The sequence below is a fragment of the Nomascus leucogenys genome, chromosome 19, assembly GCF_006542625.1.
Source record: "Nomascus leucogenys isolate Asia chromosome 19, Asia_NLE_v1, whole genome shotgun sequence".
NCBI classification, from domain to species: domain Eukaryota; kingdom Metazoa; phylum Chordata; class Mammalia; order Primates; family Hylobatidae; genus Nomascus; species Nomascus leucogenys.
Genome location: NC_044399.1, coordinates 24,857,391 through 24,874,149, shown reverse-complemented (window position 1 = coordinate 24,874,149; position 16,759 = coordinate 24,857,391). Strand labels below are relative to the sequence as shown.

Here is a 16,759-nt window from a genome sequence, read left to right as displayed (position 1 = left end):
AGTCCCACCACCAACTCCAGCAATCCCTGCCCACAAGTAGGATGGCGGGTCCCTGGGAAGGGAGCACGCCATGTTCTGTGCCAGTCAGGGAGCTCAGGGCACTGTGATGTAGCTGAAGTGCTGAGTAGAATTCAGGGTGCAGAGCTGCGGGTGGCTGGTGGGGTGCTGGGGCGCGCAAGGAGGCTGGAGGCGGGGGTGTGGGGGGGTGCCCAGCCCAAGTCCTAGAGCGGCTGCTGGAGGAGTGAGATGAGCACACAGTGGCTGTGCTGGTGGAATTAGACAGAGATGCCCCAAGTCAGGAACCTGGAGCCCTGAGCGCTCCATGGGGAAGGAGAACAGCCCCCACGGTGAAGGGGTGAAGGCGGTGTGTAGGCATGCACAGAAGCTTCCAGCTGGAAGAGACCTTCAATGTCATTTCATTCAACCTCCCACCTCGCGAAATCTTTCAGTATTCCAGTGCCCAACTGAGGGCACCCAACTCTACTTGGACACCTCAAGGTACGGGGAACTCACTCCCTTCAAGGCAGCTCATCTCAGAGAGGCTCTGGAGCCTGCGGGACGGCCAGGAGGAGCCTGGCGCTCCGACCTTGGCCCTGTAGAGCAGGGTGGCCTCTACTCCGCGGCGGCACCTGGCTGGGGGTTGCGGCGCGGATGGGCCGGCGCTGCTGTCCCCAGCCCCAGTGCTGAGGCAGGCAGAGCGCAGTGGGCTCTGGCGGAGGTCGGGAGAACTGCAGGGCGAAGGCCGCTGGGGGCTCCGCGGGCTGCGGGGGGAGGCACTTGACACCGGCCCGGGGAGAGGAGGGGCCGCTGTCCCTGCGGCCAGTGCTGGATGCGGGGACCCAGCGCAGAAGCAGCGCCAGGTAGCGGGGCGCCCAGCGTGGGGAGGGCTGCGGCGAGGCCCGGAGCTCGGCTACGACTGGAGGGGCTCTGAGTGGCCGGGAGCGCGGCCGAGGCGGGGCGCACGGGGCCCGGCCCCCAGTCGGGGCGGTGCGGGGTCCAGACCTCCGCCAAGCGGCGTGCGGGGACCCCGGCGGGGCCGCAGAGGCCGGGAAGTCGCGCCGAGGGCGCTAGGACCGGCCGCGCGCCCAGGCCGCTCCCGCCCCGGCGCCCCGGGGCCCCCCAGTCGGCGCTGCCTCCCGGGCCGGCTCCGCAGCGCCGGGGCCGGGGCCAGCGCGGCCGCGGGGGGCGAGCGGCGGGCGGAGGCCTGGGCCCGCGGGCGGCCGGAGGGAGGGAAGGAGGAAGGCGGAGAGAAGGGGTGGGAGGGGGGGACCCGGCGGAGGAGGCGGAGAGAGGGAGCGCGACAGCGAGCGGAGGGAGGGAGCGAGCGAGCGAGGCAGGCAGGCGGGCCGGGAGGGAGGGAGGGCGCGCGGGCGGCGGCGGCGGCGAGAGCAGAGGACGAGCCGGGACGCGGCGCCGCGGCACCAGGGCGCGCAGCCGGGCCGGCCCGACCCCACCGGCCATACGGTAATGAGCGCCGCTGCTGGCGGCCCGGAAGGCCGGCCCGGAGGCGGCGGGGAGCCGGAGAGCCGGGCGGGGGGCGCCGCGGCGGACAGTGCCCGGCTCGGGGCACGCTCCTGGACCCCTGCAACTCGGCGCCGGGCGCCTGTGGGGCCGGGACTGCAGGCGGGGACGGCGGGCCGGGCTGGCCGGGGCGGCGCGGGGGATTTGAGGGTTTGTTTATGTCCCCGCGGGCTCGGCAGGCGCCCCCTCCCGTCCCGCCCGCTCCCGGCGCGGACCCCCCTCCCCGCCCCCGCCCGGCTCCGGGCTCAAGTTCAAGTCTATACAATGCCGCGGGGGGCCCCTCCACCGCCGGCCTCCGCCGCGGTGCCGGGCTCGGCGCTGCCGCAGGGGCCCCGGCCGGGCCGCCCCCGCCTTCCGGGCTCTGCCCCCGCCCCGCGGCCCCGCCTGGAGCCCGCGGCCAGGGCGCCGGAGGGCGCGGACCCCTACCCAGAAGGATCGGCCCCCGCGGCGGCCCGGGGGAGCAGGGGAGGGGGCGGGGGCCGGGCCCCGCGCAGGCTCCGCGGCGGCGGCAGAAAATGGCAGCCTGGCACGACCCGGCCCCCCGCCCCTCCCCCCGGCGCCCGGCCCTCCTCGGCCCCGCGGGGCGGGGGACCCGGGAGGCCCCCGGGGGCGGGCCGAGGGGTGATGGCGGGGCCGGGCCGGGGAGCGCCGCGCCGCGATCCTCCTCCGGCCACCTGTGGCTGGGGGTGCGGGGCGCCGGCGGGTCCGGGAGGGGCGGCGGGGCCGGGGAGAGCGCCCGCCTCGGGGGCACACCTTCCCGCGGAGTACCGGCGGCACGGAGAGGGGTGGTCGTGCCTGGCTCCTCCCTGTCCCCACCGCGGGCCGTGGGTGCCGGGGCGGCCGCGGTGGCGGCGCCGCAATGTGGGGGCGGGGCGGGGGCGGGCGAGGATCCCGGGCCCGGGCCCGGGCCGCGGGGGCCGGAAAACGCGGGGGTGGAAGTAGCGGGGCCGGGGCCGGGGCCGGGACCGGGAGCGGCGCAGGGGGGGACGCCCGGGGTCGCCCCTCCAGCACCCCCGCGCACACTCCCACGCACGCGGACACACTCACGCACACGCACCCCGCCGGGCCGGTGCAGACGTGTCCTTGAAAGCTTCGCGTCTGCACAGTGAAGGACGAGGCCTCGCCGCGGCTGCGGAGCGGGGTCTTCGGCCCCACGTCCCCGCACCCCGGGAGACCCCGAGCTTCGGAGCCGCAGGCGGCGGCGGTCCGTGTCCCGCCCTCACCCCAGTTCCCCTCCCCCAGGCCGCCCTGCCTTCCCTCCCCTTCGGCGCGGACCGGGCTGGCGCGGGTCCAGGGCCCGCCCCTGGCCTCCCCCAGCCCCTCATCGCTGGGGCCCGCGGCCCTGGGGCTGCCAAACTGCGTTTCGCTTTCCTGGAGCCTCCCTTCTTGGGGGCACCCTCTCCCGCCTCGGCGCCCCTCTGCCATTTCTCCCCCTCTCCTCATCCCCTCCGTCCTGGCACCCTCTCTCCGCTGCACGGCCCGTTGAGGAGGTGTTGGCGCCCTGGGCGAGGATCGGTGCCCTCTGGTTCCCAGGGGCTGCCTCCCCCGGCTCCTGAGGGGAGCCCCCTGTGGCTGCACCTTGACCCAACATGGCGTCTGGCACCCAGCAGGGCAGTTCTGGCCTGCGGCAGGCGGGCGGGTGGGCAGGGCCGGGCCCCAGAGCCTAGCAGCTACCCCCCTCCAAACCAGCGGGGACAGAAGCCTTGGGGAGAAGCGCTCTCCGCCCTGTGACCCAACTTGCCCCTCACTGCCGTGCCCAGAGACTGCCATCAGCATCCCTGGGGGCCTGCTCAGTCTTCATGTTTCACCCTAGGCTGCCAGCGGCTGAACCGCCTCCTGGGCGGGCGGCTACGAAGGGATCCTGGGATCAGGTGCTGCTCCAGTGTCGCCTCCTCCCTCCCGGGCAGATGTGACAGCTGCAGCCAGGGGAGCTATTCGCCTTGCTGTTGCCTGGGTGTTAGGACTGGGCTGTGGGATTTGGGGGGCCAGGCATCCCGGCGACCCTCTTTGGTTGGCTAGCAGGGGCCATCTCCAGGTAGTTTTCTGAGCTGCCTGCCTTTGGAGAGTTGGGTTGTGGGGAGTTCCTGCCGGGTTTCTGGGGCAAAATGGTCCTCCTCTGCCTCCAGGTTCCACCGAGGCCCTGCTTGGGCTGTGACAGGTGGCTCTGTCAAGGTGGGAGTCTGTGCGTGCACATGTGCTGGCTCCAGGCAAGGGACCAGGCTGGCCTGTGCAGCAGCTCTGGCACCTGCCTGCCTCCCTGGTTGGGTCCCCCTCCTCTGTGCAGCTTCTCCCCAGATAAGCAGCTGCGGATTCAGGCCGACCAAACTTCCCTCGTTACCCCACCCAGGCACCAGTGCCTTCCATAGGAGACTGATCCCAAGAAAGGTGAATTCCTTCTAGACTCAAGGAGTGGACTGGTCCACAGGGCTGCCCTCTGAGTCCTTCCTGGAGAAGCCTAGGAGAGGACGCCAGCGGCCATCTGTCAGGGTGTCTGCGGACAGGATTCCTCTGTGGGGTGGGGGTTGGACTAGAGCCGGAAGGTCCATTCCAGCTTGACATTCTATGGCTCTGATTCTAGTGGTGGAATTTCAGGCCCAGAAATGGGGACAGGGTGGTCTGTTTTTCGGCACATGGCAGTGATAGGGGAAGGCTTCCAAGGCGAAGGAGATACGAGAGAGATCAGGGCCCCCAAGGAGTTGGGCCTTGGGAAGGAGAGGCAGTGTGCGGAGGGTCCCTGCAAGAGACGGGTTGGTCACGTCTGACTCTGCAGAGGGTGTAAAAAGTACAGCCTCCTTTAAGCCTCGGCACGTGTGTATACTGTAGGTTTGTGTATAAATCCCCGTGTGTGGATAATTTCTGAGGTTTCCTTTTCAAGTCCAATTCACAGTAAGCTCCTCAGTCCCTTATGGATGTTTTACTATCGCTTTCACACCCACCTCTGCCAGTGGTTCTCAAAAAGCTAGGAAGACAGGACAAACGGTAAAATCCTTGTCCAGGGTCACCAGCAGGAAGAAGTGGAGCCAGGCCCACACTACACCTCTTACCTGGGCTGCTGCGTGTGTCCGTCCCCCCTCTCAGTTTGTGATCTCCAGGGAGCAGGGGCCTTGCCTCCCTGGGTCCCCATTGGACAAGCGGTGAGGCCTCCGAGGGTGTCTGCTGAGCGAGGGGAGTGCACTGCCCTCCTGTCCTCTCCCCAAGGCAGCGAGGCAGGTTAGTGCTGGGATCCCTTCCCCCTGCTGCTGTGCGCGGCTGCCCAGCGGCCACCACCTACTTACAGGCCAGCTCCTCAGGGTCACGCCTCCCTGAAAGACCCAAATTCTTTCCCAGCAAGAGCCAGACTTCCCCCAGGCTTCTGTTTTTGGGATCCAGGTAGAAAGAGGACTCTAATGGGTGAGTTAAAAGAGACCACCCTCTCCCCATCTTTGGGCCTGAAATGTCAGCATTAGAACCCAAACCTTAGAATTGCAGGCTGAAAGAGGAGTTTAAGCTCTGAGAGCTCTTAGTGCTGGGTACGGGACTGTTTGTGGGAGGTAGTGCCCAGTTCTTCCCAGGGTTGTCCATGCTACCCAGAGCCTGAGGCCTGGAGGGCCATTCACGTGCCAGTCACATGCCTCTCCCTGGGTACTTCCTGCTGCCTCCAACTTGCTGGCCTGGGGTCCTGGACTTGGTGCTCGTGTCCTCCCCACCCTGTGCCCCACTGGGAGTTGAGTGTGTTTCTGGCCTCTAGCAGGTAGGGCCAGAGCATCTACCCCAATGCTATTCCCCATGCTGCAGCCCTCGGGGAATAGCTTCTACTTTTGTTTGAATATTAGTATATGAGCAGAGAGCCCGTCAGAAGCCCACCTGGCCTGAGGCTGGGTTTCTGCAGGGACTTTGCTGTTCCTGAGCAGGGCTTTAATGGTCTTCTAAAGGTGCCAGATGCCTTTCCACTTTAATTTTGAGGACTCGTTTTCAATCATTTCTCTCTTTGACGATTTTTCCCTAAGAACATGACCAAATCTGAGATCCATGAAGTGTCAGCCTGAGATTTAGGTCTGTGTCCGAGCCTGCCTCCACTTGGCTAAGTGTGTGGGCAAGATGAGGTTCAGTGCACGTGTGTCTGTGCATGTGTGTGTATATGGTGTGCCGCCGCCTGTGGATGGGTAGGACTTGCTTCCACATGAGCCAGTGTCAAGGCAGCATGAGGCCCTCAAGCCACAGGGAGCTGCACTCTGACACCTCCTAGCAGCAGGAACTTGGGCGACAACTCGATTCCCTGGGCCTCAGTTTCCTCACTTGTAACATGGGAGTGTGCGTGGATTCTGCTTACAGGTGGTTGTGAGGATGGAGTGAGATGATGTGTGTTACAGCCTTAGCGGAGCGGGAGCCCTCCTGTTAGCTGTGTCTGTTTTCATCATTTGGGCAGCTCACGTGGACTAGCACTGCAGGAAGTGCTCTAAGAAGCCTGGTCCACCTTCCTGTGTCTTTTGCAGAATCTTGGTCAGATGAGGAAAGTGCCGATTCTGATTCAAAATCCTGGGAGGTGGGAGGCTCCTCAGCGCCACTTAGCAATCTGTTGAGTTGAACAAATCGCATGTCAACAGGTTGTTTTGCTTCCACCTGAAATCCCTCCCGCTGTAGTTTCAGCCCGTTATTCTCATCCTGTCTTGAGTGCAGCAGCACTTTCCCACCGTCTTCGCTTCCATTTTCCAGAGATGTGCTGAGCATTTCCTGTAAGCCATGCCCTGTGCTGGCTTTGAGGGGACACGGTGTGTTTAGGATGTGCCCAGCTAATGAAGAACTGCAGAGTGGGACCAGGGTCACTGGAGAGGGAGAAATAAAGTGCGCAAAGGAGAGTGAGGTCACAACCAACTAAGGCCATCAGGGAAGGCTTCTTGAAGGAGGTGGCATCTTAGAAGTGCCTCAGAGCACAGAAGTGGGGCTTCAGGGGCAGGGCATCATTGTGGGTGGCTGTAGTGCCCGGGAGGTGGACTGGGGCCTGGGTTGTGCTGGAGGCCAGGCTCAGGCCCTACCTTGGTTTGGGGAGGAGATCCCTGCACTCCGGAACTCCTCTGTGGCCCACGGAGGATCGCTCTGAACTGCCTCAGTGTGGCGGCCAGTGGGGGTGGGGGTGGAGAGAGGACAGCAGGGAGGGAGGGGAAGGGGCCAAATGAGCTCATTTGGTGTCGGATCCTGATTCTTTCTATTCCATAGACCAGAGCTTAAGAGCTCAGACTTGGAGAGCAACAGAGCAGGGTTTAAATTACACTGACCCCAGGGGGTTGTGACGATTAAGGGGGAGGCCAGGGTCAGGTCTGGTCTGCGTGCCAGTCATGGTGAGGATGTGGCAAGAGGAGAAGGGTCCCTTTTCTGGCCTCCCAGAGGTCTCCATGTCCCCCCTTGCCCACTCCACCAGGCTGAGGCACCCCAGCATCCAGAACTTCCCTGCAAGGGGCTGCCAGTGCCAGGGAAATGGGGATGAAGACGTCAGGTTCCTGTCTCTGCAGCCTGACCCTGCCCCCCAACACACACAAGCTGGGCAGAACCGAGCCACCAACCCAGAGGGGAGGTGCCCTGCAGAAGGCCCAGGCCCCCAGGCATGAGTGTAGGTGCCTGGCAGCCCCCTGCAAGAACAGCTGGTGGTCAGGGCCTTCTGGGCCAAATGTCCCTTGCTGATCACATCACAGGCCACCAACCTGTCTGGATGACAGCAAGGGTGCTTGGTGGGCAGTGGGGGTAGGGGTAAGGGAGGCGCAGATGCCTGGGGCTTTCCTAGCTAAATCCCAGTATGGAGTGTATTTTTTTTTTTTTTTTCCAGCAGTAGCTCTATGTTGCCTACTCCTGTCCTGCTGTGGTCTTTTCTGACCCTTAAAGGCTGCCCAGCCTTATTTAGATATATGACCAGGTTCCTATTTTCTCTTTCCTGTGGTCACGGCCCTGCTCACCAGCATCCCTATTGATCTTTCCTCTCTGCTTCTGTTTCAAATGTCAAGGTCATTTTTAATTCTGAGCCAGTTATTAGCTGCCCCGTCTGAGTGCACAGAGGGGACGGAGGACCATCTCTTACAGCCAGTAACTGGAGAGCTGGACGTTGGGTCTCCTGACTCCTAGCGTAATGCTCTTCTTACTATAATGAAAGGGGAGGGGGGCTCGGTGCAGATGTTCGAGATCTGATAGATCAGCTAGGCCATGGGTTCCAGTGATCCTTCCTTGAAAAGGTAAAAAAGATGCTTAGAGAGGAGATTATGGGGTGTGGGTTAGATTTGCGGCTCACTAAGCTGTTGAGTGTGGGCTGTGTCCTGGAGGAATACTTGGGAACGGCCATGGCCTGGGGGGCAGGAGGCCTTCGGAGTGTCCCTCCCCCACCACTCCCTGGAGGACCCCAGGAGACACAGGCGAGTTCGCCCTTGCCCCTGCCAAGCCAGTGGGATCCCCCAGCACCCCAGGGAGCAGAACCTGTTTGGAAAGAGGCTTCTGGAAGGCCTGCATGATTACTTTTATAGGTTCCCGAAGTGATAAATAAATGCGTGGGTAAAGGGGAATCCACTTAGATTCCCTAAAAGCCTTTGAAACAAGGTGGTAAGCGTGTCTGCTCTGATGTGTTGGATCCCCATGCAGTAGTGTTGTGGTTAAAAAAAAAAATATTTATAGCGTAATCTCAGTTTTGTGAAATTCTTTAAAATCGATACAAATATACACATGTTTAGGTTTGCACGTGCATGGAAAAGTTGTTCGGGAAAGATACACACAAACCTGTCAAGGTTTTTGCTTTTTAACTTTATACACTTTCGTTTTCTTTGAAAAAATGTAAATGAACTTGAGTTACTTAATGACAACAACAAAAATAAAACTACACTTTTTAAAAGCCTGTGGATGAGAATGTAGAAAAAGAATTAAGTCACCTAAGGCTGAGGGATGGACTCTTTTTTATAATGGATAAGAAACTGGTTTAGAGACTGACAGCAAGGGGTAAGCTTACTCAGGTACGTGTCTTTTCTGGAAAGGTTGCAGGGAGAAATAGCGCAGATATTAAGGCCTCTGAGCAAAGGCCTAGGCTGTTAGGGATTAGGTGAGAGCAGAAAATAGGCCGCTGACTGCATGCACCCTGGCCCACGCCAGGGACAGGGGACAAAGTTAGCTTTATAGGATGGCGACTTGAAACTCATTTCTGACCCAAGGTGGAGAACAAATCACTCAGGATCTTGCCCCAAAAGCATCAGTCTGATGGGCTGCTGTGGCCCAAATGGTTCCTGGGGAACTGGAGGTATAACTGGGGCCCGGCCCGGGTATGGAGCTCAGGTGACCCAGCCCCGGCATAGTGAGAGCCTCTTGGGAGGCCACACCCAAAGGAGACAAAGTGGGGCTTCAGGAGGTCCCACGAAGGGGTAGAAGGGGTGTCTAGGAACTTGCTTGGCACGTGGGTTCAACTCTGATCTAGGGGTCCCTGAGCAGGTGGTGATGACCCAGACGATGGGGTGGAGAGGTGAGGTGGGGGCAAATACAAATTCCTCTGTCTGCAGTCATCTTGCTACCCCAGGAAGCTCAGGGCTGGTTGCTTAGCAACAGCACTTACCACCCTCTTCCACCTTCCCCTCCCCCACCCCACCCATGGGTGCCTCTTGGAGCTTCCCTTCCCCCGAGGCTGCCCCTGTTCAATAGGACATGAGAAGGGTCTGTGCACTTTTTTGGCCCTGCCCCTGGAATAAGGCAGGAACAGACATAAAAGGACCTATGACTTGGAGGCGAGCACAGAACTGGCCCCTCTACAAACCAGCCGCTTAATCCAAGGCTGGTAGGGGACAGATGTGCAGGGCAAGAAAGGCACTCGGGAGTCAGGCCAACCTGGAGGACTGTCTCAGCCCCATTCGTGCTCAGTTGCTGCTGGCCCCAAACCACCTGGAGCTGCATGTTTTTCATCTGTAAATCGGGGATAAGAATAGCAGCCTCATCTTACAGGGGTTCCCTGAATGACATGCAATATTTTATGAAACAGCTAGCACTATGCCTGGCACAGAGAAGGTGATCAGGAGGCATGAGTTGCTTTTCTTTACATGGGGGTTGTTCCAGGGCTGCCTGGTTAGGGTGACCCCCACAAAGCCCTGCTGCTCTGTAAGACCCTGCAAGTGGCCAGGTGCAGTGGCTCACGCCTGTAATCCCAGTGCTTTGGGAGGCCGAGGCGGGCGGATCACCTGAGGTGAGGAGTTTGAGACCAACCTGGCCAACATGGTGAAACCACCTCTCTACTAAAAATACAAAAATTAGCCGGGTATGATGGTGCATGCCTGTAATCCCAGCCACTCCGGAGGCTGAGGCAGGAGAATCACTTGAACCCGGGAGGTGGAGGTTGCAGTGAGCCGAGATCGCACCACTGCACTCCAGCCTGGGTGACAGAGTAAGACTTCGTCTCAAAAGAAAAAAAAAAAAAAAGACCTGCAAGTGTTGCCTGTCCTCCCCATGGCCCCTCACGGTGAGGGGAAGAGGTAATCAAGTTGAGAATGACCCCCAAGCCCATGGTGGACTCTGGGCTGGGAGTCAGGGGCCGCAGGGGAATGGCAGGGACAGAGAAAGATGTCTCTGTCCTCCGTAGCTTCCGTTATCTGACCCAGGTCCCTTTTTCCAGCTGCCAATAAGTTGTCTCTTTTTCTCTTAGCCTTTCTGCACCTCCACTTCTTCCTGTGAAGCCAGGATTTGCCTGTACCTTTTTTGATCTCTTCAGAGTCCCCTGTCTACGTGGGGACCCAGTTGCCTGCTCAAGGCCTGGGCCCTCTTTCTCTCCCTGCCCACTGGTCTCTTTGGAGCTAAGCAGAGAGTGGCCTCTGCTGGGTTCTGGCTCTTCCCCACGGCCTGGAGGCATGGGAGGGTCTAGACCACAGCCCGGCCTGGCAGCTGGCACGAAGCAGGGGCTCCTAATGGTTTTATTACCAGCAACAATGTGGTGCTTGTTGCCATCCACGCACAGGCTGGTGGTTCCCAGCCCAACTGGTGGTGGCCTGAGGGCCCTGCCTGGTACTGGAAGCTCAGCTGGGAAGCCCAGTGGGGCTGGGCAGTCAGTCGCCTCTGCGTTTTCTTCTGTCAACACTCTGCCAGCAGCCTGGAATCAGAGGGAGCCAGGGCATGGCATGGTGAGATGCTGGCCCCCAAGTTGGCAGGCCTGGCAGCACTGGAGTTTTCTCTCCAGAGGTCCCTGCCTCAGATCCACCAATGATGCTCATCCATTCATCTAAGAGAGACCTACTGTGTGCCAGACACAGGCTGCATGGATGAAAGGGGTCACACTCATCTCAAGGACCCTGCAGCTTAGGTGGGGGTGTGGCAGGGCGGAAGGACCCCTGGCATGCCATGTCCAGGCATTACCAGGGCTCAGAGAAGGAAGTTGGATTCAGGGGGAGAGAAGATCTGGAAGGGCTTTCTAAAGGAGGTGACGCTTGAGCTGAGTCTCGAAGCGGAGGGAGCAGTTAGCTAGGTGGACGACGGCACTTTTCGGCCCCATGTGGCTGCAGTGTAGGGAATGATGGGATACGAAGCCAGGGGCCTGAGCCGGGGGACCGTGGAAGGCGGGATGTTGTGAACGGACGTCGGGCTTGGGATTTATATTTGAGAAGGATCATTCTAGGGCATCGAGGAGGAGAGCTCGGGCAATAGGGTTTAGGGGCAGGGAGCCCAGGTGGAAGGCTGGCACAGAAGTCCAGGGCAGCAATGTGGGCCTGGACAGGGTGTGCGTGGTGTGACATTTAGGAAGTGCAGTCAGTAGGAACAGTCGGGATAAAAGGAATGAGGGGAGTTGGGGTGGCTGTCTGGTTTCTAGCTCAGCCAACTGTGTGGGTGGGGATGCCCTTCATGGAGGGGGCACGGGTTGGGGGGAGTCGGAGAGAGCAGGAGGTGCCTCCCACATGGAGCTGGGTTGGAGCTGGGGCTTGAGGGTGGGTGGGATTTCCCCAGGGGGAGCCTGAGCCAGGCCAGGCTTGCAGAAGGAGGCTGGAGCCTGAGTCATAAGGCCTGGAGGCGGGGTGCCTTGTGCGATGGATGAGAAAGGCAGGTGCATTTCGGTCTGTAACTGGTAGGACCCCTGCAGATTTTTGAAGGAAGATTTTGAGGAAGGTGCTCGCACCCGTGCATTGGGAATGCTGATGAGTTAGCGCCTCTGCTTCACAGTGATTTCCCCAAAAGATGAGCTGCAAGGCCTAGACCCTGGCCCTCCACCCAGGACCTGTGGCGAGTCTCATCACCCTCCGAGAATCTTTGGGTGGGCTGGAAGTTGATGTCAAGCTGTCCAGCCTTCCCATCACTCTCCATTCAGAGGCAGGTCTGCGGAGAGAGACAGGGACAAGCTGGGGACAGCATTTTTGGAAAGCAAACAGAAAAGAAGCAAAAACTGTTCCTCTAAAATAGAAAGGAGGCTTATGTGTGTTATGTGAAGGATAATGTGGAAGGCTATTTCCAAAGAATTTCTCGAAAAATGACGTGAGCCATGTCAGCATCATTGAATTTAGATAGAGGCCAGGAGCAGTGTGGCATCGTGCTGGGGCCACCAGGCTGGGGACTGGCCAGATGGTGGTTTCACCTCACCCCTGCCACCTCCTTGCTGCGTGTCATTGGAAGATCACTCAACCTTTCTTAGGCTCAGTTTTACCATCTGTAAAATGGACATAACTTTACAGGCTGGTGTTGTTTGTTTTGAGCATTGCTTCTTGGACTAAACCTGGATATTTTTTCCTTCCCTCCCTCGCTTCTGCACTTCCTCTGGTTCTTTGCCTCCCAAGAAGCCTGTTTCCTCCTGTCCCCTCCATCAGTTTTGAGTTCCCCCTTCCTGGGAAGGTCCATTCATCATGTTCTGTTGACTCCCTTTTTCCCAATTATTCCCTGCAAACCTGGTTCACCCAGTGTATTTGAAGAGCATCTACTGAGCTAAATGGGAGTTATTGGGGGTCAGTTCCTGTTCTCTTTTTAATAAGGGGAGGGAGGGTCTGTGCAGAGCTGTCCAGGAGAGCAGAGGGCATGGGGGACAGGGGGGAAGTTGCAGGACCCAGTGGGACCACAGCTGGGACCTTGCCCTGTAGCTGGCTCAGTGTGCCAGGGGATAGGGGCACAGAGCCCTGGTGGGTCTGGGAGATGAGCTTGGGAAGGACTTGGCCTGGACATGGGCCAGGCTGCCCTTTCAGAGCCAGACCTCAGGAGATGGCAGAGAGGGCCGCTTCCTTTGTGAGGGCCATACATGACGGCCCTTGGGCTGTATGGTGGCCTTGTGACATGCAACCACGCCCCTGGGGAGACCTTTGAAGCATCTTCGCATTCTGGAGGATCTGGTGGGAAGATGGCTTCGCAGCGGGGCTCTTGTTGATGTTGCCAAGAAGGCCGGGCAGGAGTCGGGCTGTCCCTGGCTGGGGGTGGGGCGGGGACTGCGGTCCATCTGAGTGTGGAAACCCACGTTTCTCTGGTTTGTGCAGACCTGTGCAAGCAGCCATGCTGCAGGACTGGCCCCCTGGAAGTGGGGCATACATGAACTCAGGGTGTGGCGGTGTAATCAAATGAAATGTACAGCATAATTAATCTGGCATACCCTTAATGATATGCATAATTGTGCTGCATGGTAATTAGGTGTAAATGGTAAGCAGTTCACATAAATGTTTTTGTAATTGGTATTAATTTTGCAGAGGCAAACCAAGTTTATGTGGTTTTTCTCTTCTTGCTCTGTTAGTTTTCTAGTACAGGCATTTCCAAGCTTTTGGAGGAATTCTATTGCAAATGTTTGTTTATAGGGCAATGTTTTGTGTTTTCGCTCAGAACAATGTTATGAATGGTTATGAAGTTCCCAAGCTGGTTTCCAAATGCCTCTTTGGCCGATATAGTAGGTGAAATGTGCAACGCGTGTGCCTGTGTCGAAGGCCCGCCCAGGATCCTCCAGCTCCAGGTGCCCAAGCGTGTGCAGCATTTGTCTAGGTGTATCACTGTGTGTGCATCTATGTCTGTGTGTTTGTATCTGTGTGTCTGTCCGTGTGTGTGTGTGTGTTTGTGTGTGTGTGTGTGTGTGTGTGTGTGTGTGTGTGTGGTCTGCCTGACTGCGAGAGACTCCTGAGGCCACAGTGGCAGGTCGAAATTCTCTGGTAAATACGTTCCCCGTGCTAGTGACACGGGGCCTGGGCTGGAGACTTAGGGGCATTAGCTGGGAGGGGGACCCTGGCACAGCAGCCGTTCCTAGGAGTGAGCACAAACCACTCCGAGGTGTGGTCTGAAGCCAGAGTCTAGGTTTCCTAAGAACATATGGCTTGCCTTTCTTTCTGATCAAGCACATAATAATTTTTAAATGAACATTTATTGAGTGCCTGCCACGTGCCAGGCCCTGTGTTAAACACTCGACTCAGATTCCCTCCTATCTTAAAATAGACTTATGAAATAGGGAATGTTTCTCACCCCGCTTTACAACTTGGGAAACTGAGGCCCGAATCTCTGAGTGACAGAGCCAGGGTTTGAGGCGGGGACTGCTGGATACAGGGCCCGTGGTTCTGAGATGTGCTGCTCGGAACCCTGGGCTCTTCTCCCTCCCTCAGCCCCCTCCACAAATGGTTTTTTGTTGGGACAGATGATGAGGAGAAAGTCGGCCCTGTGGGAAGTCTGAGAGCAGCGAGCTCCCTTCCTGGTGAAGTGGGTGGGGGGTGAGCTCCAACAGCCGCTCCCAAGCCCTGAAGACCCTTTGGGGGACCTCCAGGTTTTGACCCAAGAGGGAGCTGGTCTGGGAAGTGGGGTTGGGGGAGCATGGCCATGGGCGGTGTGGGGAGAGGTGGTCACAGGCCAGACAAGGACTCAGCCCCCCGATTCCTGTGGTTCACTGATAGCCTAGGCCCTCACCACCCCCTTCACCTTGGGGATCTGGGGCAGGTGAGCCTGCAGACCCACGGCAGGTGTATGTTCTGCCCTCGGAGCTCCTGCAAACAGCCCTTCCACTGACGCAGTGCCTTGTGGGCTCTACCAAGCGACCCCTAGAATGGGGATTGTGGGGGGTCGCTCTAGGCACCGCAGCACTGTGCTGGGGATGTTGCAGCTGCCTGGGAGTGACTTCACACAGTCCTCTCTGCCTCCAGGGTCACCCGGAATGGGGTTGCGGGGGACAAGCTGTGGGCAGGGGGGACGGGCAGCAAGATGCAAGGCATGAACTCTGACTTCGTCTCTTTGAGAAATCAGACACATCTATATACGCATGGAACACTCAATGACCCCTGGGTGGGTGGTCGAGGAGAAGGGGACAGTGTGTGGGGGAGGAGAGATGTTGGGTTGAAGGACTGGGAGAGAGGAGCTGAGTGGGCCCTGTGGGAGAGGGTGGGAGCCAGGGGTGTCATTCCGGGACAGCAGCCGGGCCTGGAATGATGCAGCTGGGAGAGGTGGGGGCACAGCCAGAGCAGTGGGCGGAGGCTGCATTGTAGCCAGCCCTGGTGAGACCAGGCCAGAGCGTATATTTTACCATGTGTGCAAATCTTTGGCATCACCAGATTTTTTAAAATAATAGCTTTAAGATATAATTCACATTCCATACAATTCACCCATATAAGTGTACAGTTTGATGGTTTTAGTACATTCACAATCAATTTTTTAAAATTTTCATTAGGCGTCATAGGTTTTCATAGAGGGAGCCATGTGTGGGCAATCTTTGCTGAGAGGGTGGGTGGGAGGTAGAGACGCCAGAGGCAGGTGGACTTGCTACAGGGCATCTACCAGGTTATTGTGCCACAGACACAAGAGGTACAAAGGGCCTGGAGGGAATAGGGTGACGAGAGAAGCCCAAGGACCAGGTACCTGCTGGATGTGAGGACCCAGGGGAAAGGTGGGACCTGAGTTTTCTCCAGGGTTTGGGGCCTAGGCAGCTGAAGGGAGGGGAGTGTTACTTCCACATAGAGGGAAAAACCAGAAAATAGAGCCGGCTCTGAAAGAAGCATATTCTGGAAGAGTAGGATTTTAGGTGACTGCAAGTCATCCAGTTGGGATGAAAATAAATAGAGCTGGAGCCCCTTGCAGTAGGAGGCCTATGTTAACTTATGCCCAGGTGTCTTAGAGGAAGAGCATTTAGAGAAAAGCTGAACGTAGAACATGACCTTTGGGGAGCGCCCACCATGCAGAAGTGGGATCAAGACTCCCGGCCAGCCCCAGAGACAGAGCTGCAGAATCTGAGGCTGGAGACCCAGGAGCAAGGAGTCAGATGGAGTCCTGGCTGGGAGAGAACACACAGAAGGCAGTTGCTGGTGAGCTCCAGAAGCAGGGGTCTCCTTTCACTCCAGGGCCCGGCTCCACAATGGCACTCAAGAAATGGCTGTTGAGTGAGTGCTTGAAGCAGGGAGTGATTAGCTGGCTAGGATGTTGAATTGAACTCAAGGGCCATGAGGATGGAAAAAGGCCCTTTGGGGCCACGGGTGACTGTATCAGTCAGGGTCCATTCAGAAGACAGAAACCACATGGTGATTGGAACAAGGAAAGTTTCACATAACGAATTATTAACTCTAATTGGATTGGAATAATGAGGAATTGGCTACTAAGAAGTAAAAATAACTCCAAAGAATACAAAAATAATAGATATGAGAACAGCCCCTACCTCTAGGGTTGCCACAGAGTGCCCAAGGAAGAGGCCCTGCAGGGTTGAGATCCACACCTTGAGGGAGAGGGTGTGGCCATGGCTCCCTGGATGGCAACGTCTCTGTAATGCCATGTTGGCAGAACTTGCTGGAAATCCACCCTCTGGAATTTATTGGAAATCCATCTTTTTGGGTCCCAAGGAAAGTTGTTTGTGGGAGGTATCTTGCTGGAAGCACACCGCTGCTAAGTTTTCCCAGAGGAGTGCTTGGTGAAGCTCCTGGCTGTTGGGTACTCCTGACTGACATGTGTTGCTGGAGCCAGGTGCTGGAGAAGCTGTCTGCATTGCAAAAGCCTGGCACTCCTGCAGGAGCTGGACACTGGAAAGCTGCATGCTGGAGAAGCTGCAACAGCACAGGAGCTGGGTGCTGGAAAGCTTCATATCTGGCAAGACCCTGATGCTGGAAAGCACCCATGCAGCAAGATCTGGCTGCTAGAGAAGTATACAATGCAGGAATCCAACAAGAGCACACTGGGTCTAGAAAGGAAACCCACCTCCTCCTTCAATGCCTCTTCAGTGCCCTCCGCAGTTGTGCCAGCTTACAAAGGAAAAGTAGTTAAAGGGCCCAGCTCCATCTTCACAGCACAGGCAATGATGGGTGAATAAATTGATAACTGGCACAGTTTACCCCTTTGGCTACACAGC

At 58.2% G+C, this 16,759-nt stretch overlaps 1 protein-coding gene across 4 annotated transcripts in view; it reads left to right on the top strand.

Annotated features, from left to right (window-relative positions):
* Window positions 1-254: 254 nt before the first annotated feature.
* DNMT3A (DNA methyltransferase 3 alpha) overlaps window positions 255-16,759 on the top strand; it is a 115,874-nt gene continuing 99,369 nt past the window's right edge. For 2 of the 4 annotated variants that reach the window (XR_004026936.1, XM_030799420.1), the window contains exon 1: window positions 1,365-1,464. The gene's annotated coding sequence lies outside the window, so the exon portion shown is untranslated. The other 2 variants (XM_030799422.1, XM_030799421.1) reach the window with 2 other exon arrangements.